This window comes from Peromyscus leucopus, chromosome 10 (genome assembly GCF_004664715.2).
Source record: "Peromyscus leucopus breed LL Stock chromosome 10, UCI_PerLeu_2.1, whole genome shotgun sequence".
In the NCBI taxonomy this organism is placed as follows: Eukaryota; Metazoa; Chordata; class Mammalia; order Rodentia; family Cricetidae; genus Peromyscus; species Peromyscus leucopus.
Window position 1 is genome coordinate 87,822,945 of NC_051071.1, and position 23,198 is coordinate 87,846,142.

At 44.5% G+C, this 23,198-nt stretch overlaps 1 protein-coding gene across 6 annotated transcripts in view; it reads left to right on the top strand.

Moving 5' to 3' along the window:
* The first annotated feature begins 11,357 nt into the window (after positions 1–11,357).
* The window catches only part of Ptpn13 (protein tyrosine phosphatase non-receptor type 13), a 190,523-nt gene continuing 178,682 nt past the window's right edge, over positions 11,358–23,198 (top strand). For 3 of the 6 annotated variants that reach the window (XM_037209228.1, XM_028867296.2, XM_037209229.1), the window contains exon 1: positions 11,358–11,539. The gene's annotated coding sequence lies outside the window, so the exon portion shown is untranslated. The remainder of the gene's footprint in view (positions 11,540–23,198) is intronic. The other 3 variants (XM_037209230.1, XM_037209231.1, XM_037209232.1) reach the window with 3 other exon arrangements.

The following is a 23,198-nucleotide window of genomic DNA, read 5'->3' on the forward strand; positions in this document are numbered from 1 at the left end:
GCTTTCTCAGAGGCACAGCATGAAATAAGTGTCACCCAGGACTGGACATGACGTGGCTGGTTTAAACACACGCTTTTCACAGAATGATGACAACGGCGGCCAGAACACCAGGCAAGGGTTTTTGTACATATTATGCAGATTAAAAATCCAGATTTTGTCAGGTTTTGTCAGGTTTTGCCAGAATCACCTTACTTTCAGCCAGGACTACCACATAACTACATTTACAGGTGTTTTGTTTTCACTTCCCAAACAGGCCACCTGTGTCTTAGAACAATTACGCTTTGCTTAGCTTATGAAATAGGTAAGAGAAGAGGAAAATAGTTATCTGTGCCATTTTTAAAAAATAAATAAATAAAACCCCAGCGCTCATCAGGAGACACTGTGGTAAGAGGACTCGGTGGCCTGACATGACTGGCCGTCCCACAGGAATTGAGATCCAACTTGACAGACCCCCGAGGGCCTAGGAATTTGGTAAGATCAGAAACTTTCTGTAGATGTTGAGAAACCAATAAATACTTTACACAAAATTTAATAATTTAATGTTTGCATTTTAACTCACATTTGTATTTTATGTTATTGCTGGGGTTACAGTGGGAATATAACTATATAACTGAGGTGACATGATGACAATTTGCAATTATCTTGTGAAAATGTTGTTGTATTACTAAAGAACCAAATTGTTCCTTTAAAATCCATTTTAAATTGAAATCACACATAGGACTGACTTGCTTATTTACTTAGACATTGATGGAAAAACTTATTGTCTAAATGACCTAATCTATTCACTCTCCTTTCACCCCTAAAATGTTACCTCAGCATGTGATTCCACATGCTAAGGTGGCTAGTATCTATTTCCGGCCCCGCCCCCATGCATGCCTTCACTGAGGCTTTTGGGAAGGGCTAAGCACTTCCTTCTTTGATTTCTTTGCAGACAGAGGTGGCCACAGGACACAATACACAACATATAGGTAAGCAGTCTAGAGAGAAGTCCTTGGGAATAAAGCTTTACGTTTTCTGTGTTCAAAATGAAGAGCCGACGCTGGCTGCACATCTTCTGTTCTTGGGAACCATGGTATTCCTCTCACAGTTGTGAGAGTCAAGGAGGACTGCAGAGGTCCTGACTTTGAGGGGCTGAGCTGCTGCATCATCAGAGGCAGGGGCACATCAGCATTTCTTCCTTTATTTTTACTTTCACTTTTTTTTTTTTTTTTTTACTGAAAGTATTTTTGTAATACAATATATTCTCATCATGGTGTCCCCTCCCTCATTTCTTCCCGGATCCTAACCTGCCCCCACCCATCCAATGCCACTCCTTCTTTCTCTGCCTCTTTAGAAAACAAACAGGCAAGGAAAACAAACAAACCAGAATAAAACAAAACAAACAAACAGAAAAAGAAAAGAAAAAGCACAAGAAACAGATATAGGTGCTCGCGCTCGCTCTCTCTCTCTCTCTCTCTCTCTCACACACACACACACACACACACACACACACACACACCCTATAAATACAGAATCAGAAACCACAATACATAAGCAGAAGAGCGGTAAGGGGGGGACCCCAAATAAAGCATATGAGACAAAGGATCTCCGAAAATACCACGAGGACAGTTTTCAGTAGTAAATTCTCTTGATCAGTGGTTTGGGTTTTGCATTAAGTTCAGCTTCTCAGTTTGGGTGGCAAGTGCTGTGTGTCCACATGTTACTGCTTCATCTCAGTCTCCCTCAATCTCTTGCTCTGAAGGTCTTCCCTCCCTGCTGTCCCGTGAGCCTTGTTGGGGGGAGTATAATATGGATGTACCATTGATAGCTGAGCACTCTACTGAAGCATGGTCCATATTAATCTTAACATTAAAAATCCGGCGTCAGATGTTAGGGTGAAAGCAGAAAGATCAGAGAGGCAGAGCAGCAGCCACCTGAAGACTTTTTACCTCTATGACTCCTCAGACCGAATGGGTTGCAAGATCCTGTCTCCACCCACCCTATATATTCCTATCTCTACCTCCCTAATGCTGGGATCAAAGGTGTGTACCACCACCACCCAGCTCTGTTTCTTTTCTAGACTGGTTCAAGCTCCTCTAGCCCAGGGTGGCTGAGATTAAACACGTGTGCCACCACTGCCCGGCCTCTATGGTTAACTAGTGGCCAGCTCTGCCCCCTGATCTCCAGGCAAGCTTTATTTTTCAGAGCACAAACAAAATATCATACACACTCTATAGATCCTGTGTTCTCTAAACCTTGGCCACTTATGAGTATTTGTGTTAACCACCGTCTGCCACAAAGATACTTTTCTGATGAGGACTGAGAGCTGCACTAATCCTATGGGTATAGTGATGTGTATTTAGAAAGCAGTTTGATACTATGTCCATTTAGCAAAATAATAGTAGTAGATTTACATGTAGGACTTATGAAGCATCCGGTTGTGGGCTCTTGACCAGATTTGCAGCTCCAGGCATGAGTTTCCTCCTGTGGAGCAGGCCAATACAAAGCCATTGGTTGCCCCAATAACATTCACACTTCTCAATGCTGTACCCATGGTCATATCCTGCCAGGTCAGTTGTTGTTTATTGTAGCTTGCAAGGTTCACAGAGAGTGAGACTGTTGGTGACTTTTCCCCCCCAAAGCAGTGTGACTGTGAGTGTACCTTCCACTGTCTTGCATGTCAGTGAGCAGGGAGGGAGCTTCCTGCTCAGTACCAGCTTGATTTCTCTGAATTTTGTGACCAAAGGATGTGATGTCTGAAGGGGCTCCAGTCAGCCTGAGCATGGCAAACGTGGCCCTGGCAGGCCTCACCCTCACCCCCCATTTCCTCTTTCTAAAAACTATTAGATTATATTCCTAAAGCTAGCCACCAAGGTCTATTCCCTTATTTGGCCACTTCCTCCCCCCAAAGCTGACTGCCAAGGTCCAGCTATCAAGGTATTGAAGTCAAGCAATCAAAAGCCTCCCTTTGGGTGCCCCAATTAGCATGTCTAATTAAAACAAACCAGCCGGGCTGTGGTGGTGGTGGTGGTGGTGGTGGTGGTGGCGGCGGCGGCGGCGGCGGCGGCAGCAGCGCATGCCTTTAATCCCAGGACTAGGGAAGCAGAGCCAGGTGGACCTTTGTAAGTTCCAGGCCAGCCTGGTCTACAGAGCAAGATCCAGGAAAGGCGCAACACTACACAAAGAAACCCTGTCTCAAAAAACCAAAACAAACAAACAAAAACATAATAATAATAAAATAAAATAAAATAAAACAAACCATCTCATCCTAATACTGGATTTCCCCTTTTACTTTTACCTTTAAACTGCCATTTGTCTGTGGCCCATGTCTGTCCCCTCTCTATCCAGAGGCAGTCCTTTGTCCCCCGGGGACAAATATCCCTTCCCTTCTCCCTTGTCCCCTTCCCCTGGAGAAGGAACCTTCCATCTCCTGTCTTTGTCTCTTACTCCCTGCCCTCTGTCCCCCTGCAGCAAACAAACGTCCCTTATGCTGAGAACTTAGTCTTGAGGTGTCGTGTGCCGAACGGCCGCCCCTTCCATGTTTTCAGCAGTAGGATCTTACCACCAGGTTCTGGTAGATAAGAGAGCACCAGCAGCAGCCTGTGTTGTTTTTTGGAGAGGTCTGTGGAACAAACTCCTCTGACCAGCAACTCAGCAGTATCACACAGCTCTGAGCTCCTTGTTTGACAGCCTGCAGCTTCTAGGAAAATTACTCTCTGCACAGATTAATCCCATCGAAAGGTGTGCGTGTAAGTTGGTAAAACAGTAGCTTTCCATATGGCTTTTCAAACATCTTCCCACCCCACATTCTCTCTGGTTCCCAATAGTCAAAATAAGTTTTTCTTGCTGATGTAAATAGGTAATTTAATTTGTATGTATGTCTTAGTTAGGGTTTCTATTGCTATAAAGAGACACTATGACCATGGCAACTCCTATAAAGGAAAACATTTCATTTAATTTAATTGGGGCCGGCTTACAGTTCAAAGGTTTGGTCCATTACTGTCATGGCGGGAGGCAAGGCAGCCTGCAGGCAGACATGGTGCTGGAGAGGTAGCTGAGAGTTCTACATCTTGATCGGCAATCAACAGGAAGTGGACTGTCTTCCACACTGGGCATAGCTTGAGCATATGAAATCTCAAAGCCGGCTCCCACAGAGACACACTTCCTCCAGTGGGCTACACCTACTCCAACAAGGCCACACCTCCTAATAGAGCCACTCTGTACAGACCAAGCATTCAAACACAAGTCTATGGGGGTCACTCCTATTCAAACCACCACAATGTACTTAAGGAAATGTTGGTGGGAAAGATCACTTCCTTATTATAAATGAAATCAACATCTAAAAAGGATTACAGTGGTAAATTTATGTTCTGCATATTCCTGCAAGAAGCTGACCTTGTGGAAAGGTCAGTTACCACAGACAAGGAAAGTGGGATGCATCCACAAGGCTAGAAGCATTCTAACTCATGCTGTCTCAGATGTTCCTCAAACCAAAACAGAACATAGTAAATACTGTGCTCTGGGAAAAAACACAACTTAGACCTCTCAGCACAGGGCCATGTTCATACAGCTTTGGCTCAGCATCAGAAGGCTAGCTAATGAATATAATGATAGTTGGTTTTGTTTTTTGTCTTTTGGGGGGTGGGGGCTTTTTTGAGACAAAGTCTCTCTGTGTAGCTTTGGAGCCTGTCCTGGATCTCGCTGTGTAGACCAGGCTGGCAGAGATCCACCTGTCTCTGCCTCCCAAGTGCTGGGATTAAAAGTGTACTCCACTATTGTCCAGCCTAATGATAGGTTTTTAACAAAAATAAAATGTGGAAGCTATTAACTGATAATGTTTTATAGTTCTCTACCTTTGTGTCTCTCTAAAAGACCACTCTCCTTAACAATTTCAGCTCTTTAAGGCAAATTCCCTCTCTTCCTGTTGTTTTTCAAATAAGCAACATTTTTGTGTAACAGTTTCCTCAGAGATTGAAACATTGCATCCTACAGACATGCTCCTTAAGCAGGATGGTAAACAAGTCAAAATATCTTCAGGAAGTCCCTGAAACTGACCAGATTCTCTTGGGTCTCCCTCCTAGAGTAAACAATAAAAGCTAAGAATCTCAGAGAAGCCAAGATTCAAAGAAGACTCTCAGAAAAAAAAAACAAACAAACAACAAAGGCTGAGACCAGCGGCTGCCTGCAAGGGGTTTAGACTGGAGTTGCTTGCAAAGGACACTCTCCAACCTGTTGAGCTGTCTGCAGCCTGTGCAACGTGCTCCAGGTCCCAGCTTTGTGAGCTCTCATCCATGCTGGGGTGGGCCTTGGTGATTCAGCTGTTTTAGAGTCATTTCTGCAAGTGACCCCTCATCTGTATTTCTGTAAGTACCCCTTCCCCCCAAAAAACCCCACAAAACTCATGGTTCACCAAGTTGGACTTGGATGGTGTCAAAGGGTTAGAATTAGGTCTGTCTTGGGCTTCCTATCTGGGGTGAGGAGGCATGTGTTGCATCTCCCCAGGAAAGTTTTGTCACCCAGCAAACATTCATATTCCACCCCGTCACTACCACCATCCCCCTCTCCCCCCAGGGTTTCTCTGTATAGCCCTGGCTGTCCTGGCACCCACTCTGTAGACCAGGCTAGCCCCCAACTCAGATCCCTTTCTCCTTTTGTGTGAATATCATAAGCCTAGATTTGGCCCTAAAATGAGAACTGGTCTCTGTATGAGACAAGTTCCATTCTGAGTTCTCCATTAGACATTATTATAAAGGAAATATAAAAACCAAGGCAATCAACTTTAATTTTTTTTTGAAGAAAGAGATGCCTTGGTTTATTAAACTACACCTAACAAAGCCTTTAATGATCAACTCTCTCCCAGGTCTTACTCCCATCTTAGTGTCTACTTTAAAATAGATCTGTAACGAGAAAACTCCACTTTGTCTGGGTCTCCACTTGGGGGAACACCTAAATTCAAGTTGAGCAGCTGTCAACCATAAGGCTCTGCTCTACGGGTCACATACAGATGACAGTATGTCCACGTTACTGCGTTGCTTGGTGTATGTGCGGGCCTGCCTGTGTTGAAAGCAGAAGTCGAAGGTTGTGCTCACTTGCCATGCTTCCTTCAACCAAGCTGAATAGGCGGCTGCAGAGCTTGCCAGGACAAGTAGCAGAATGAGTCAGGATGGGACCAACCCCGGGAAAAATTGTGAATTAGGCAGTTTGACTCCAGTGCCACACCTACAAATACTACATACACCTTCCTGATCTCCTCCCTTGGTATCATTAGCCCCGAGGGTCACTGGCATACCTCGGGCCTCTCCCCCAACACACCAAATTCCTCTCTCCTCCTTCACATCCCTGAAACTGACTACCCCTCCTGCCTCTTCACTAATTAAAATTTACTGCTTCAGTTTCTCTTTCCCTGAGGGTTTAAAGTGACAACTACCTAATCTGATAATGCAATCCACATTAATGTGTGCAGAGAAAGCTAGACGGTAACATGAATTTTAACCATGATCTTCTAAAGAAAGCACCTTTACAGTTTAACTCATTAGCGACTTGCAGTGAGCATTTCCAGCCAAGGAATTTAGGTGTTTGGGCGCAGGGAAAGCCCTCAACACTGGCAATCGAATAGAGGGACCACGTTAGGCAAACATATTGCCAGCACTAATCTGAGAGATGAACTAGCTTGGTCAAGGTGGCAAGTGGGAAGAAACCAGAAGTAAGTTTTAAGAAGCAGCTTGTGGGGCAAAGGAAGGTTGAATTTTAGGTGTGCCACAATTAAAATTTTCTATCTTTCACAGGGCTAGCTAGTCCTAGGACCTACTGGCCATTTTTCCAAAGTTTTTCTTAGAAGAAAATTTACTTTCATAAAACATTAACTAATTCTTCAAATCCTACAGCTTTTTGTTGTTTCTGGATGTTTTAAAACACTGCTTTTGAGTTTACAAACCATTCTTAGACAGACATGTATCTCTGTTTGATCCCACTGAATGTTTCCAACCTCCAAGTGTTTATTTCCTTCACTTTATAGTCGGAAAATGAGGGTCACAGAAGGCAGGTGTCTTGCCAAGATTTGTACACAGGTCACTGCTGAGCTAACAGACTGCCTTTCCTCTCAACATTTAGATTATCTGTGTCCTTGCTGGCATGTAACTAAATCCTAGGGGGATTCTTGTATTTTAAAGAGTTCAGTTACTCCCCCTCCCAAAAAAAAAAAAACAAAACAAAACCCTGTGTATTCAGTGGCCCCGAGGGTAACTGTATTCCTATCTGATTTGAATCACTACATTCTCCCCCAAGGTACTCACTCCTTCATTCCCTTGCAAGTGTGAGTACTCACAAGCCTCACAGGCTGTCTTGAGCACTGTAGCAGGCGCGCTCCAATTACCTGCTCATGTTTGGGTGGATTACTTATCTTGCTCCTGCTTCTCACCTGGGCAGGGTTCTTATCACAGTTCTCAGTCTGTTTAGCAAGAAGGAACAATATGTTTCTGGGCTCAACAGGGAGAAAACCACTAGCATAGCCCGTCCAAGCCAGAGTATGAATGTTTCACACTGAGAAGAGCCCAGGAAACCAGCTGGGAAAACAATGCTGTTTACAGATGTGGATGAACTCAGAATTAATTCCAGCCTTTAAGGTAAAAGTGGTCTTTTAAAGTGACTGATATTTAAATCATGCAGTCTTAACATTTTAGAGAGATTGACACCCTGGTTGTGGGTTTGTTGGAACACAGAGATGATTTCCTTAGAAATAAAATTTAATTGGGTGCAAAATGTCATACGGGCCTTGGGTTGTTGATCACTCGGAAACTATCCTTGGGGCACATGAAGTTCAGAATAGTTTATGTGGAAAGAAGGGCCACCCTATGGCAGAGGCCAGCATACATTCCAAGTATGTGAATGATGGAAACAGGACTCACTCCACAAAGCTGTCCTCTGACTTCCACATGCATGTGTACCCTTGAACATTATATATGCACACATGATGATAAAGAAAATAAATAAATAAATAAATAAAATCTTTTAAATGACAAAATACAAAGTAAGGCCAGGCGGTGGTGGCGCACGCCTTTGATTCCAGCACTCGGGAGGCAGAGCCAGTGGATCTCTGTGAGTTCAAGGCCAGCCTGAGTGAGATCCAGGACAGGCACCAAAACTACACAGAGAAACCCTGTCTCAAAAAAACCAATATATATATATATATATATATATTATAGTACAATAAACAAACCCACACAAGTTCTAGAAGAAAACATGGGAGGTTATTTTGGTAACAGGAAGTAAAATAGTTTGTAAGCACACAAGCACACAAAGATGGTCACAAAAGAAATTGAAATCATTCTGACAATTTGCACTATTCTGTTTACTTTCTTAGATACTAGCTCTGAGTTCCTTTGTTGCGTGGTCTGTTGGAAAGCACTCTCCTCTGGTTACTGACTTCAGTGGGAATACATACAGTGTTTCATTATAATGCACATTGCTGGCTTTGTTGTAAAACGTCTATTTTAAAATTATATTTTCCAAATTAAATTTTTTATTAAGAATGGTGCTAGTTTACAAAAATTATCAGCATCCACTGCTCACGGATGCCAAAAAGTGTGTCTGTGCGTGACAGGCTCATACGTTGATTTAGAACTCTGGGATTTTGTCCTCTTTGGGTTGGTTTGTTTTCCTTCTCCTCCTCCCTTCCCCCCCTTTTGTAAACGCAGTTTATCTGACCCAGCAAGGATCCTTCAGTTAGATAAATTTGTTTTATGAAACTTCGTGGCTCCCATCCATATTTTTTTCCCTACTCTTCGAATTGGTACACACAACTGAAGAGCTCTTGCATTGGCAGGCTGGGAGGGCCTGGACTTGGACATAGTGTCTTGGTTTCACTTGTTTTATTTTATTTTTTAAACTAAAGCTATATAAAGCTTGTGCATTAAACAGAATACATTTCTAAATTTAAGAACAAAAAAAATTATCAGCATCACTTGAAGCATACTTTTTTTTTCTTCTCACCTAGAAACATAGTCCATTAGATACATTTTTTTTTCTATTAGTGGACTTTTTCTATTTACCTGAAATAATTCCTCTTAAATTTGGCATATCATTTGTAAGATAGTTTTAGGTCCTATTTGTTAACATTTTTCTTTATTTTTTTAAAAATACAAACATAGTATATTTAAAAAGATTAGCTTCTAGGTTTCCCTTTTGTGTTTCTGGTTTTACATTAAAATGAGCCTTTCAGCTTCTCCCAAACAGAGGGGATTACCGGAGTCAGAAGCCTTGAGGGCAGCCACCTGAAATGGCTTCATGCAAAAGGGGAAAAAAATGTTCACAACACTGTAGTTTGTCCATTTTTGTGGACGTTTACAGCCACTATTTTCTCTGTTCTCTTGGACCTTCTTTTGACAGATTACAAGCTATCTCAAGCTTTGCGGATGGTTCTTTTCTTTCCAATAAATGTATCAATTTTCTTTCAATGGCAAACAGAGGCAAGTGTTCTGTTTTTGTTCCTCGGAACAGGCCTCTCCCTATCTTACCTCCCAGATAAATGAACCGGAACATTGAAAACTGGGGGATGGGCTCCAAGCATTCTGCCTCGGTTCCAGCAGGCTGGCCTTGTTCACTGTTGTTTGCTAAAGGGACTCAGGCCTGCTGCTCTCTAGTTTTCAATGTGGTTTCCCTTAGCTGCTCTCCCTCAGCTTGGCTTCGTTCATCCCAGTACTCAGCCTTCAGAGCCCGGACTGAGTTCCCTTCCTCCATGACTTTTCCTTTGCAGCTGTGCTCAAAGCTGACTAAACTTTTGGCTCTCGCTTTCAGATTGTTTCTAGAAGGCTAGCTTTCTCCCTCGGGTTTCCTGCTTAGCTCCTTGAGGACAGGGACCTTAGGCTTAGTGCTGTGCATGTTCCATGGAGTTAGGGGGATCCCATCCAGTGCATGCTCGCAAGGCCTATTTGAAGCCATCCGTCACAGTTATTCATAGAGTAAATGAGATGATGAAAACTCGAAGAGTAGCCAGAGGTAAATCATTAATTAATTCCCTCATTCATCACACCTGTACCAAAGCCTCAGGGGCTGGGGAACCTGGGATTGCAGCTCTCCTGGAAAAGCCACATGAGCCTCCTGTCTCCATTTTGAGAAGATCCATGAAGTAAATAAAGATCCATTTAGGGGGTCTCAGACAAAATTAACCGTGCGTGTGTGTATAAAATAGAATGTTACATAATACTTCCAAGAACAAAAAACTTTCAAAACCCAGCCCACAAGATGCTATTCTGTCCATGAATTCTGCAGGACTTCCTTGCAAATAATGGAAATTAAAATGTTTTAAGTTTGCAGGAGAGAAATCACTATCAGGATACGCCTTCGCCAAAGCTGTGGTGCTGCTAGAAAAGTAGTTTATTAACCATGTCCTTTTACTGGAAAAATTTAAACGCTGGGGTTACCAATTTCACAAAATAACCCAACAAGAATTTTCTTTTCTTTTCTTTTCTTTTTTTTTACGAAAACATGAGCATTTTGAGTTTTCCGGGGGACGTTTGGGCTGCGTTGCCACCGCACCCCCTTGGAAGTCCGCCCCTCCGCAGCTGTGGGAAGGAACCTGGCGGAGCTCTTTTCACTGCCCGCACCCTTTCTCGGGGGCTGTGCAGCCGCTAGCTGGGGGAGCTGGCCGGGCGACGCTCCCTCTCTCCCCGCTTGCTCCCCGGCCTTGCAAAGCCCGGGTGGTGCCAGGAGAATCGGGACGCCCGGCCGCGAGGAGGGGGAGGGGGTCCTTGAGCTCGAGGGGGCCGGGGATGGCAGCTGCGCGTTCGGTCACTCTCCCCACCCCACCGCCCTCCCGCGCGGGCCTCGGAAAGTTGTTTCTGAAGTTTGGGGAGCCGGGAGCGGCTTCTCTCCTGAGGTCGGCGGGCGAGCCCGGCAGGAGCGCGCGCCGCAGACCTCGGCCGCGGCGCCGCCACCATCAACCTGAGCGAGCGTGGGGCTGAGTCAAAGGCAGAGCCGGGCGCCGGGGCCCAGGGCACTGGTTGTCATGGCAACCGGGGCGCTGGTCTCTTTCTCTCCCCCCCCTCCCCTCACCCCAGAGATACCATCCCCCTAGAGACGGGGGCGGGGCGGGGCGCCAGGCGGACCAATGAGGCGGAGCGGAGCGCCGGGGCTGAGCCCCGCGGTCCTATCCGGGCGCGGGCGGGGGGTGAGTGACAGGCCGGGGCGGGGCCGGCGCGCCGGGGCGAGGAGGAGCCGCGCGGCGCGAGGAGCTTGGGCCGGCCGCGCCGCGGCGAGGGTGACACCACACCATGGTCACAGTCCCCGGAGCTCTCCGCGCCGCCGCCGAGCAGCGCCCCTCGGCTCGTCCGTCCTCCTCAGCCGCCCGGGCAGCGCCGCGCGCGGGCGGCCGTCGCTGAGGCGCTTGCGGAGTCGCCGCGGGCCGGCGGGAGCTCGGCGGGGGTCGCCGCCCGGCGATGCTGCTTCCCTCGCCGCCGGACCCCTTCCGCGCACGCCCCAGGCAGCTCCGGGAAGCAGAGGCGGCGGCTCTCGGCGCCCGCGCGCGCCGCGCTCCGGTGGCCGCACCGGGGCTCCCCACGCGCCGGTAAGGAGCGCGCGCCGCCCCGGGGACGGCTCGGCGGGATGTGCGGGCCTCCGGGGCGTCCCGTCGGGTCCCCGCGGTTCGGGTGGTTGGGGTGCCTGGTGCGCCGCGGGTGGGAAGCGCAGAGACCACCACCACCTCCCCCCTCCCCGAGTGGGAGCGACGGGCTGTGTGGGTGGCAGCGAGTTGTGACATTGCCCCGTGGAGCCGGTGCGGCCAGCCCTTGCGCGGAGCGCGCGGAGGGAAGGGGGCTCCCGGAGTCTGTTTCTAATTTCTGTAAATGATTGCGGAGATGGTGTGGCGAGAGGCCGCCCAGAAGAATGTGTCTGTGTAAGGGATCAGGGAAGGGGGTGGGGACGGGGACCGGGGCGCGAGAGACGCTGCCTGATCAAACTTTCTATGAGTTTGCTCCTCCTTGCTCCAGGCCAGTCTTCCCGACTTTCTTTGGCTCTGTTAACGTGAGCGCGGAGAGCCGCGGAGTTAAAAGTTAAGCCAAAGTCACGGAACTTTGGAAATTTAATTTCCTTCGGTTGTGTGTGAGAAGAGGGAGGAGGACGGGGAGACACAGGACGGAGTTACAGCCGGGCAGGTTTCTTGGGCCTTACCGGAGTCAAAGATCGACACCTCCCCACATTGGCGACTAATCTTTTCGACAACCTTCTGTTATTTTCGCTTAATTGCATCTTTGAAATAACAAACGCGGTGACTTCATAGGGAGCTAGCTGCCTGGAGCTGAGTTTACCTCTCCGAAAATGGGGCAATGGGGTTTGTTTTCAAGGCGGGTCCTACACAAAATGTGGGACACCTGATCTGTGGGTTGAAGGGCGCTGCTAACTAATTAGGAAGATTTTAAAAGGTCTATCTAGAGAGTTTATATTAAAGGATGGGAAGGGAAAAAAAAGTACCTGTATTATGAAACAGGCGTTGGTATTTTCCCAAATTCTTGAACTGGGTTGGCAGGGTCGGGGTGAAAACGTGCTTCATTCTCGTTGTCTGCCAGGAGTGGTGACGAGGTACAAATTATTTCTTCACTTGAAGTTTTTTCCCCCCCTAAATTCATGAAGATAATGACTCAATAGATTCATAAATTTATACAAAGTATCGTGGCCTCCAGTCCTACGTGTGCTTTGCAGTGTTTTTTCATAACATGATGTTCTAAATTAGATAGATGTTCTCCAGGTTTCCTGGGAGTACCTGTGGTGAGAAAGGAGATGGCTATTAGAATTTAAAATAGAAACTCTTCAGGATTATTTAGGAAAAAGGATATATTCTATAGCGTCTTTCACTTTCAGCATCAGAGAACTGTGACCTCCTTTACCATTACGTAGATTTATCTTTGAATTTACATTGTTCCACTAACACTTCCTTATGCCAAGTCTTTTTTTTTTTTGAGGATGATTATCAACATCCAAAAATACACACACACACACACACACACACACACACACACACACACACTGTCAGTTTAAAGGGCCGATTTGAATACCACAATGGTGTCAGAAGTTGTAAAACTTTTTTTTTATCTTGTTTGTAAGATGCCTCTTAAATGCAGGATTTCAGCAGGAGAATTGACGGGGCCATTTGTTTGTGGATAGTAGGTGTTCACCTTTCAGATGGGGGTGGGGTGGTGGGGTGGAACCCAGGGCTTTGCACAGGCTAGGTAGGCAGGCGCTCCATGCCTGAGCTGCGTACCCACACCTAGGTCTTTATCTTACAGAGCTTATCTTTTATTTAAGAGAACTGAGTCTAGCCATGTTTCGCCTTTAATAGATTAGGGATTGGGAGGGTGAGCATGGCTGCTTGTCCATCAACAGTTGTTTTTCTGCTTGTCCCGTCCCAAATCTGTTACAGAAGAAGAGTGTCTGGGGAAACTGGAACTTCTTTTTCCTCGTTTTCTGCCCTTTTCTTTCTGCCATTTGAAAAAATGAAACGTGAATCAAATTATAATTAATGCTATTTAAAATTGAAATGAAACCCGGCCATGCTCCAAGCCAGTACATTTGTCAGCATGTTCTTACTTGGAATGTGTTTGGGGAAGTCTGTAGGTCTCCTTAGGATAGAGACTTTAAAGTATTGTCACCAGGTCTCTGCTGCAGCTGGCATGACTCCTTGGAGTTCTTATCACTTGAAAAGGTGGAGCCTGAGAAATGAGGAAAGATCCTGCTGCTTAGGGTAGAATAGGTCTTCTCCCTACTCCCCCCTCCTCCTTTTCTGAAAGTTTTTCTCCATTTAAAAATTAAAGTGGGCCTAGTACACAGGAACTGTATTTTTAAAAGATAGTTTTTCATCAGTAAATTGATATGTGGCTTTTAATGAGCTAAATAAAAGTTAAAATTTTCATGTCATATCAGAACTAGCATGCCCCTACACTGAGAGAGGAGGCCTGACAATAGTGTAGGGAAAAGTGGAAACATTGTTTAAAGATCCTTCTAGTCTGCTTTTTGTTTTGTTTTGTTTTGTTTTGTTTTGTTTTGAGACAGGGTCTTTCTACAGAGCCCCGACTGTTCTGGAACTCCCTGTGTAAACCAGGCTGGCCTGGAATTTACAGAGCTCTGCTGGCCTCTTCCTTCTGAGTGCTGGGATTAAAACCATGCATCACGTCCTGCTCTAGATCCTTCTATTCTGGTGTCATGAGGGAATGCCCTGTACTGTCCACACTCCATCCCCAAAGGTGTGGCCATTATTAATAGCTTGTAAAGCAGTAGGAAACCAATTGTTTAATTATTTACAAAAACCAACAAAACGAAAGAGTAACTTTTAAGAGATCACATATATAAGGTGGTGTAGATGTGACCTTAACTTAATGGGATTCTGTCATAGCTGGCTATGTGATGCCTAGGAGCTTTAGCAACGCACTGCTCGGTTAAATGTTTGATTACCGGATGCTTGACCAAAGAAACTTGCTTCTCTGTTGTTTTGTTTTCACAATGGAAAAGTGTGAAAATGTTTTCAAAGAAACTGCTTGGAGCAGAACCTGTGCTGAAGAGTTCAAAGGACCCAACTGTCTGGCAGAGGTCTCCAAATCCCAGAGACCTGAAGTTTATGTCTCACCTGTAAATAATTCAACAGTGTCTACCTCCAGTTCATCTAGAAGATGAGATTAAGTATGCACAGACATGGTTAAGTGCAAGCTCACATCATCTTGTTTAGCCTGTTCGCCCTCCTTCTAACCTTCTACAGAATGAAATAGCATTCTTAACTATAGAAGCTTGTGACTGTCTCCTCAGGTCATTTCTGAATGTCTAGACCGGTGGTTCTCAACCTTCCTCATGCTGTGACCGTTTAATACAGTTTCTCAGGTTGTGGTGACCCCCAACTGTACGATTATTTTTGTTGCTACTGTTATGAATCATAAATCTCTGATATACAGGCGATCTGATACGTGACCCACAAGTTGAGAACCATTGTGTAACTCACATTTAGCACTAGAGTTCTTGTTTTGGTTTGTTTTTTTGCTTGAATCTGGGTTGTCAAAAGGCCAGCAAAGAAATGTCTGCCTCATTGAGCATCTGTGCTTCTTTTTTGATGTTCTTTCTAGCTTAGTGGTACCCAGCTACATTGTCTCTTAGAGTCACTTAGATAGATTTTAATATTTTGTATGCTCAGACACCAGCCCCTATCAAACAAAATAGTTCTCAGGGTAAGAGCCAGGCATCTGAAGTTCTAGGAGCTACTCAAGAGATGACTTCATAGAAATACCTTGGGAAGCAATGCTCTAGACTCATCTCCATAGTTTAGAAAATATTTTCACTTCATTGTATTTTTCTTTGTGTCTGTGTGTCTGTGTGTGCATGAGAGCATCTGCACTTGTAATTTAGACTGTGTGCACTCTATTTCCTTGTCTTCTCCAGTGCTGGGGTTAAACCTGGATGGAGCCTTGTTTATATCCACTGACTCCATTCCCATTCCCAGCCTTGAAGTTGCTGTTTTCTAAGATTTGTTTTTATCTGTGTATGTGAATGTTTGCCTGCCTGCATGTATGTGCAGTATGTTTGTGTCTGGTCTGTGGAGTCCACAAGGAGACATTGGATACCCTGGAACTGGAATTTGAGACACTTGTAAGTCTGCTTGTGGATGCTGGGAATTGAACCTGAGTCCTCTGCAAGAGCAACAAGTGCTGTAACCACTGAGCCATCTCTCCAGCCCTCTAGAATTGTTCTTTTAAGAAAAGATAAATGCCATATCTTTCTTCTGAGAGGGGTTGGTTTTTGTTGTTGTTTAATAAATTCTATTCTCTGACAATTCCATTCATGGCTATAATGCATCTATCTCACTTACGCTTCCCTTACTCTCCTAACCCTGCCAGTCCCCTTCTCTTTACAAACCTTTTCCCCATATTCATGACTTTTTGTTTTGTTCTCATGGAGTTTAATCAGGGCTGTCTGTGTGACCACAGATGTTGAACTGTCCATTAAATCCTGGCGTGCTCACCAGTGGGTATGCAGCTAGATACTCTGCCTTCCCATCTCCCCAGATGTTGCTGTGATTTGGCTGTTCTAGGTTGTCAATGTGACTACATCTGGAATTAACTAGAACTCAAATGACTGGGTACACTTGTGAGGGTTGGTTTTTTTGTTTTTTGTTAGACCTTCTGTTGGTAGACAGCCATTGTTGGACTAGCTGGACCACTAAAATGTAAGCCATTCTAATAAATCCTATAAATACATGTGTATACGCATCCCTTCTATAAGTTCTGGTCCTCTAGAGAATCCTGGCTAACAGAGTTGCCGGTAGGTTCACAGGAAGTGATAGGGCGGTGTTAGCCCTTCTTCATCTACAGTTGACTATTGGTGGATGCAGTTTGCAGAGGCCTGGGGCCAGTAGGTGCAGCTGCTATGTCATGCTTAGAAATTGCATTGTGTAGCCCTTCTCCTTATCTAATGGTGCTTACGTTCCTTCTGTCCTCTCTTAGGCAATGTTCATTGAGCCTTAGAAGGGTGGTATAACTGTTTAGGCCTAGTCCTTAAGTGTCCTTTATTATCAGCATCTTGTCCCTCTTTTCATTGCAAGATGTGTGGAGACTTGAATGAGAATGTACCCATAAGTCCAGATGCTTGAATGCTTGTTTCTCTTTGGTGGTGCTGTTTGGGTAGGTTTAGATGTTGCCTTACTGGAGGAAGTGTGTCGCTGGGCATGGGCTTTGAGGTTTCAAAGCCATGTGCCATTCCCCGTTCTTTCTCCCTGCTTCCTGCTTAAGGTTCAAGATGTGAGCCCTCAGTTTGCTGCATCGGCTACCATGCCTCCTGACTGCCTCCTTGACGTGATGGACTCATCTCCCTTTGGAACCATAAGCCAAAATAAACTCTTTCTTAAGTTGCTGTGGGCATGGTGTTTTACCACAGCAGCTACAAAGTCATTAATACAAGCAGCTTCTCTGATTAAAACTAAGTAGCTTTTGTGTAGTTGGACATTTCTCTCCTGTCCACCTGTTCCCAAATACCCACAGCCGCTTACCAAATAATTGACTCGGAGGCTTAATATAAATTATAAATGCTTGGCTAATAGTTCAGGCTTATTACTAACTAGCTCTTACATTTTAAGTTAACCCATATCCCTTATTTACGCTCTGCCATGTGGTAGTACCTTTATTAGCATGGCACGTTCATCTCCTGCTCCTTCTTGTGTCTGACTGGCTGCTCCATACTCTGCCTTTCTCCTTCCCAGAATTCTCAGTTTGGCTTTCCTGCTTAACTTTATTGTGGTGGTATTGTGTTCCCCAAAATATTGTGTACCTTAATAAACTTATCTGGGGTCAGAGAACAGAAAAGCCACTAATTAGGCAGTGATAGCACACGCCTTTAATTCTAGCATTCCAGAGGCAGAAATCCATCTGGGATTTCTGTGAGTTCAAGGCCACATTGGAAACAGCCAGGCATGGTGACTCACGCCTTTAATCCTAGGGAGTGGTGGTAGAAAGCAGAAAGATATATAAGGTGTGAGGACCAGAAACTAGAAGCATTTGGCTGGTTAAGCATTTGGCTGGTTAAGCATTTGGCTGGTTAAGCATGTGGCTGGATAAGCTTTCAGGCTTTGAAGCAGCACAGTTCAGCTGGGATTCATCCTGGATGAGGACTCAGAGGCTTCCAGTCTGAGGAAACAGGATCAGCTGAGGAATTGGCAAGGTGATGTAGCTGTGGCTTGTTCTGTCTCTCTGACCTTCCAGTATTCACCCCAATAACTGGCCTCGGGTTTGATTTTATTAATAAGAACTTTTAAGATTCCTGCTACACTTTATCCTGTTCAGCTATTAGCCAGTCAACTTCTTTATTAAACCAATCACAGTGATACATCTTCACTGTGTACAAAAGGATTATTCCATAGCTCCTTTGTTTGTGGGTATAAACATTGATATTTATAATGTGGTTTGATGGTATTAATTCAACCAAGAAGTAGTATTAGGTTCCCACCTAGGGCCTGAGACCTCCTCCATCATTGGTTTTGGACTGGGTTTAAAGTATGGATTCCTTCTTTGTGGGGCAGTCCTCAAACACAGCCATCAAGCAGTTGGTTACTCCAGTCATGCCACCCGTGGGTACATTTTGCCTGGCAGGTTGGTATTGTACTACCTATGGTTCCTGCTGGAGAAGACCATTGATACATCCCTGGTAGCCTGCATAACACCATGTGGCACTGTGAGAACCAGTCAGCAGGGAGGAAGCTTCCAGCTTAGTTCCAGCTTGATTTCTCCATATCTTGCGTCCAAGGTGTGTAGTCTTTTCAGCGATAGGTTCTTATGAACTAGTCCTGGAGAGTAACTTCCTAGGTAGCTTTTTCTTGCTGTGGTATAACACACTGACCAAAAACCTCTTGAGAGGAAGGGGTTTGTTTGACTTACACTTCTATAGTTCATCATGGAGAAGTAAGGCAGAACTGAAGCAGAAACCCCAGAGGAATGCTGCTTATTTGCTTGTTTAGCAACCAACCTTCTTACACAATTCAGGGCCACCTGCCCAGGGGTGTACCTACAGTGGGTCCTCCTACAGAAATCGTAGAAGAAATGCCCCACAGACATGCCCACAGGTCAGATCCTCCATAGAGATGCCCTCTTTCCAAGTGACTCCAACAGTAGCCAAGAAGAATGGAAAGAGCCTTTCCTCTTTCCCAAAAAAGCCTTGGGACCTACTGAGGTATCCCACATCTGGCACTGGGGTATTTTTAGTGCCAGCATTGACTGTCCTATCTGGGTCTCTGCCTTCAAACTCTCTCTTATGTTTGTTTGTTTTTTTATGTTGTTACTTTATATATTTCCTGGGCCACATTTTATCTTTTTTTTTTTAAATTTAATTTATTTTATTTTATAATTCCATTCAGTTCTACATATCAGCCAGGGTTCCACTATTCTCCCCCCTCCCACACCCTCCCCTTACCCCCAGACTCCCCCCCATTCCCACCTCCTCCAGGTCAAAGCCTCCCCCGAGGACTGCGATCAACCTGGTAGACTCAGTCCAGGCAGGTCCAGTCCCTTCCTCCCAGACTGAGCCAAGTGTCCCTACATAAGCTCCAGGTTTCAAACAGCCAACTCATGCAATGAGCACAGGACTTGGTCCCACTGCCTAGTTGCCTCCCAAACTGATCAAGCCAGTCAACTGTCTCACCTATTCAGAGGGTCTGATCCAGCTGGGGGCCCCTCAGCCTTTGGTTCATAGTTCATGTGTTTCCATTCATTTGGATAATTTTTTTTTAATAATTGAGTAAAACTGAAATTTATTATAAGCCACAGTCGTCCTAGGAACCTCCATGCTATATATATAGCCTCCATGGTTCTATGGGTTGTGGTCTGATTGTTCTTTATTTTATACCTAGGTCCACTTATGAGTGAGTACATACCATGACTGTCTTTCTGGGTTTGGGTTACCTCACTCAGGATGATTTTTTCTATCCATCCATTTGCCTGCAAATTTCATGCTTTCATTGTTTTTCTCTGCTGAGTAGTACTCATTGTGTATATGTGCCACATTTTTTTCATCCATTCTTCTGTTGGCGGGCATCTAGGTTGTTTCCAGGTTCTGGCTATTACAAATAGTGCTGCTATGAACACAGCTGAGGATGTATCTTTATGGTATGAATCAGCATTCCTTGGGTATATGCCCGAGAGTGTCTTATGTTTTTTAATTGAACTCCAGACAGCAAGTTACTGAATGGCTTTTGTTTTGTTTTGATTAGTCCTCCCAACTCTCACCCTCCAGCTGCCCCACTCCAGCCCCTCCTTTTGACCCCTTCCACCTCCAGCATTTCCCCTTGCCCTCATCTTACCTTAAGGCACCTCTCCACAGCACACATGTTGGATGCCAGCATTACCTCTTTCTGTTGTACCTAGTTCTAACTTCCTTTTCAGAGTGCTCGAAGGCCGACCGAATAGCTTAATTCCTTTCAGATGCTAAGCTTGAGAAGTGGAAATGTAATGTCCCAAACACTAAAAATAGAACAGTCATCCTTCTTTCTCCAGTGTTAGGAATAGATGAGGTTTCCTTTTGAAGGAATATCATTTTTTTTTTCTTCTGCCTGGGAAGGCTCATAGTTATCAAATGACATGATCAGATTTTCAAAAGGAAACTCTTATTACTCTTATTTGGTGTTAACATGAGCACACAGAGTGACTTCAGTCCGGTCCCCCCCCCCCCCCCATGGTGAAAGATTTCCCTGTAGAGAAGAAAAAAAACAAAATCCCAAAGAATTTTAGAAAATTGGAAGCTGACCTTGAACCATTGAATTTAATGGTGACTTCCACCGTGTCTGCTGCTGACTAGCAGCTTGAAAGAAGCTGCACTATTTACTTTCCTGCATGCCTACTTGGAACACCTAAAAAGACGTCCGGTTGCCAAGGTTTTACTGGTTTAATGTGCTCTTAGTATAAGTGAAAAGGAATGTTGATTTCAGTTAAAACTGCTTTCTTTGTGGCTAATTCTTTTTTATATACTCCTTCCCCCTACTCAGATGATACACTGTTGAATACACACTACAGATAGTGTATTTTTGTTTATAGCATAGCCTATGATGGCTACAAATTCAGCATGCAGCCTAGGTTTACCTTGAACTCCTGATCCACCTGCCTCAGTGATGGGATTTACAGTGTGTACCACCACGTGTAGTATATTCATGGAATCAAAACGAATCATTCTTAAGGAATATCTAGGTTAGAACAATTATGCTCATGGAATCATGAAATGATAGCAAAGGCACTTAAAGTTGCATTTTGCTTTGTATTTTGAAGAAAGATGATCTGAGAATTATTTAAAATCAGAGAACTCTTTTAAGAAACTTAGTTTCCCTTGTTATTTTCTCTTCTAGAAAAGTGTAACTTGGAATATTTCAGCTATTTATTTCAACTGAAGTAAATATTTGGTATTTAAAACATTCACCTGAAGCCGGGCAGTGGTGGCACACGCCTTTAGTCCCAGCACTGGGGGGGAGGCAGAGCCAGGCGGATCTCTGTGAGTTCAAGGCCAGCCTGGGCTACCAAGTGAGTTCCAGGAAAGGCGCAAAGCTACACAGAGAAACCCTGTCTCAAAAAAACAAAAACAAACAAACAAAAAACAAAACAAAACAAAAAAATTAACCTGAAAAATCTAATGTAATTCAGCTTTTAAAGGAAGAGAATAATCAGTATCTTGCAAGTGGAATTTGAGGTTTGGATAATCCATGAAGTTCCTCTTAGTGCCTTTCATGTTCCCGATGTGAGCTGATTGTAATTTTATGGAATCCTTTGAACATAGTATTGATTGAATTCATTTCTCACACAGACTTATTTTTATGGTGTTTTCTGGTTTACAGCAAGGATTCATATATATGTTTTCTCAGACTATATAAAAATTTATCAAAACCTTAAAAATACCCTTTTAGCTGTAATTCAACTGAAAAGATGGGAATAGAAGCCTTTTTAAATATAAAAAAAAACAAAAAGAAAGAAGGAAAGAAAGGAAGAAAGTAAGCAAGCAAGCAATTCAGTAACTGCAGTGGGAGTCTTGGGGCAGGAATTTGGATCTATGTGGAATAAATTGCCGGGTAGAGCTGTGGTGTCCTGCTCTGCTAGTTGGGGCTTTGAGTGTAAAAGTGAATGACGGGTATCCCGCCGTTCCCAGTAATGCCCGTTAGGACTCAGACCAGTGTATTCTCCTGCGTTTATGTTTACAGCACAGAATTCACAGTGAATAAATCTAGGGATTTGGAATAGATTCTCCAATATTAAGATACAAATGGGTAGCCGGGAGGTGGTGGCACACGCCTTTAATCCCAGCACTCGGGAGGCAGAGCCAGGCGGATCTCTGTGAATTCAAGGCCAGCCTGGGTACCAAGTGAGTTCCAGGAAAGGCGCAAAGCTACACAGAGAAACCCTGTCTTGAAAAACCAAAAACAAACAAAAAAGATACAAATGGGAACTTTTTTTTTTTTTTTTTTGAGACTGCTTCTCTGTGGAGGCCTGGCTGTCCTGGAACTAGATATGTAGAAGACCAAGCTGGCCTTGAACTCACTAAGATCATCCTACCTCTTGTCTCCAGAGTGCTGAGATTAAAGGCGTGTGTGCCACCATACCTGGCTACTTCAGCTTTTTTTTTTTTTTTTTTTAATTTTTTTTGCCCCAAGACAGGGTTTCTCTGTAGCTTTGTGAATGTCCTGGATCTCGCTCTGTAGCCCAGGCTGGCCTCGAACTCACAGAGATCCACCCACCTCTGTCTCCGGAGTGCTGGGATTAAAGGCATGGGCCACTGCTGCTCAGCATACTTCAACTTTTAAACAGTATTTTAATGTTGTTACATAATGTTTCACACTCAGTGTGCACCTGAGAACCCAGTGGAGGTATTTTAAGTAACATTTTCTCTAAATCTTTCTTGATGTTTACTTTAGCTCACCAGCCTTTTATTTCAAGGGGAGTCTAAGATCTTGGTATGATACAGTTCCAGTGTAATTCATAAAGATCACATTGGGAAGGGGATACTGTCCTGCCCAGACGGGTGTTAGATAATATCACTGTGGATGAGCGGCTCTGTTCAAGGTTTTCCAGAGCGGTCTGATGTTGCAAGTTGGACCTGAGCTAAGCCATGGCAGCATTCTCACCCTGCTTAACTTTTAAAGGGCCCCTTGTTCATGAACTGCTGTTCTGCCAGTCGCTGGTGATACACAGGGATGGATTTGCTGCTCCAGGTCCTCACTGTGCTCACTTTGCTCACCATTTTCAGTGAACTACTTGTGTTCCTTTATAGTGGTGAGAAATTGCAGTTCGTAGTTAATGCAAGAAACCTAATGTAGGGGCTGGAGACATGGCTCAGAGGTTAAGAACACTGACTGCTCTTCCAGAGGTCCTGAGTTCAATTCCCGGCAACCACATGGTGGCTCACAACCATCTGTAATGAGATCTGGTGCCCTCTTCTGGTCTGCAGTCACACATACTGTATACATAATAAATAAATCTTTTTTTTTTTTTTTAAAAAAAAGAAACCAAATGTAATAATGGGCTGTGGAAAGCTGGGATTTTTCTTTACTATACCACAGTGTCTGGGCATAATCCTTTAGAGCTGAGCTAGTGGCAGTTTCTAAATATGCCATCGATTCCCCAGACATCTGTTTCCTTTTCCATTTCTGTATTGCACAGTTTTCATCCTCAATATGGCTTCATGATTGCGAAGTGGCTGCCAGCATTCTATTTGAAATGTTATTGTTGCAGGCA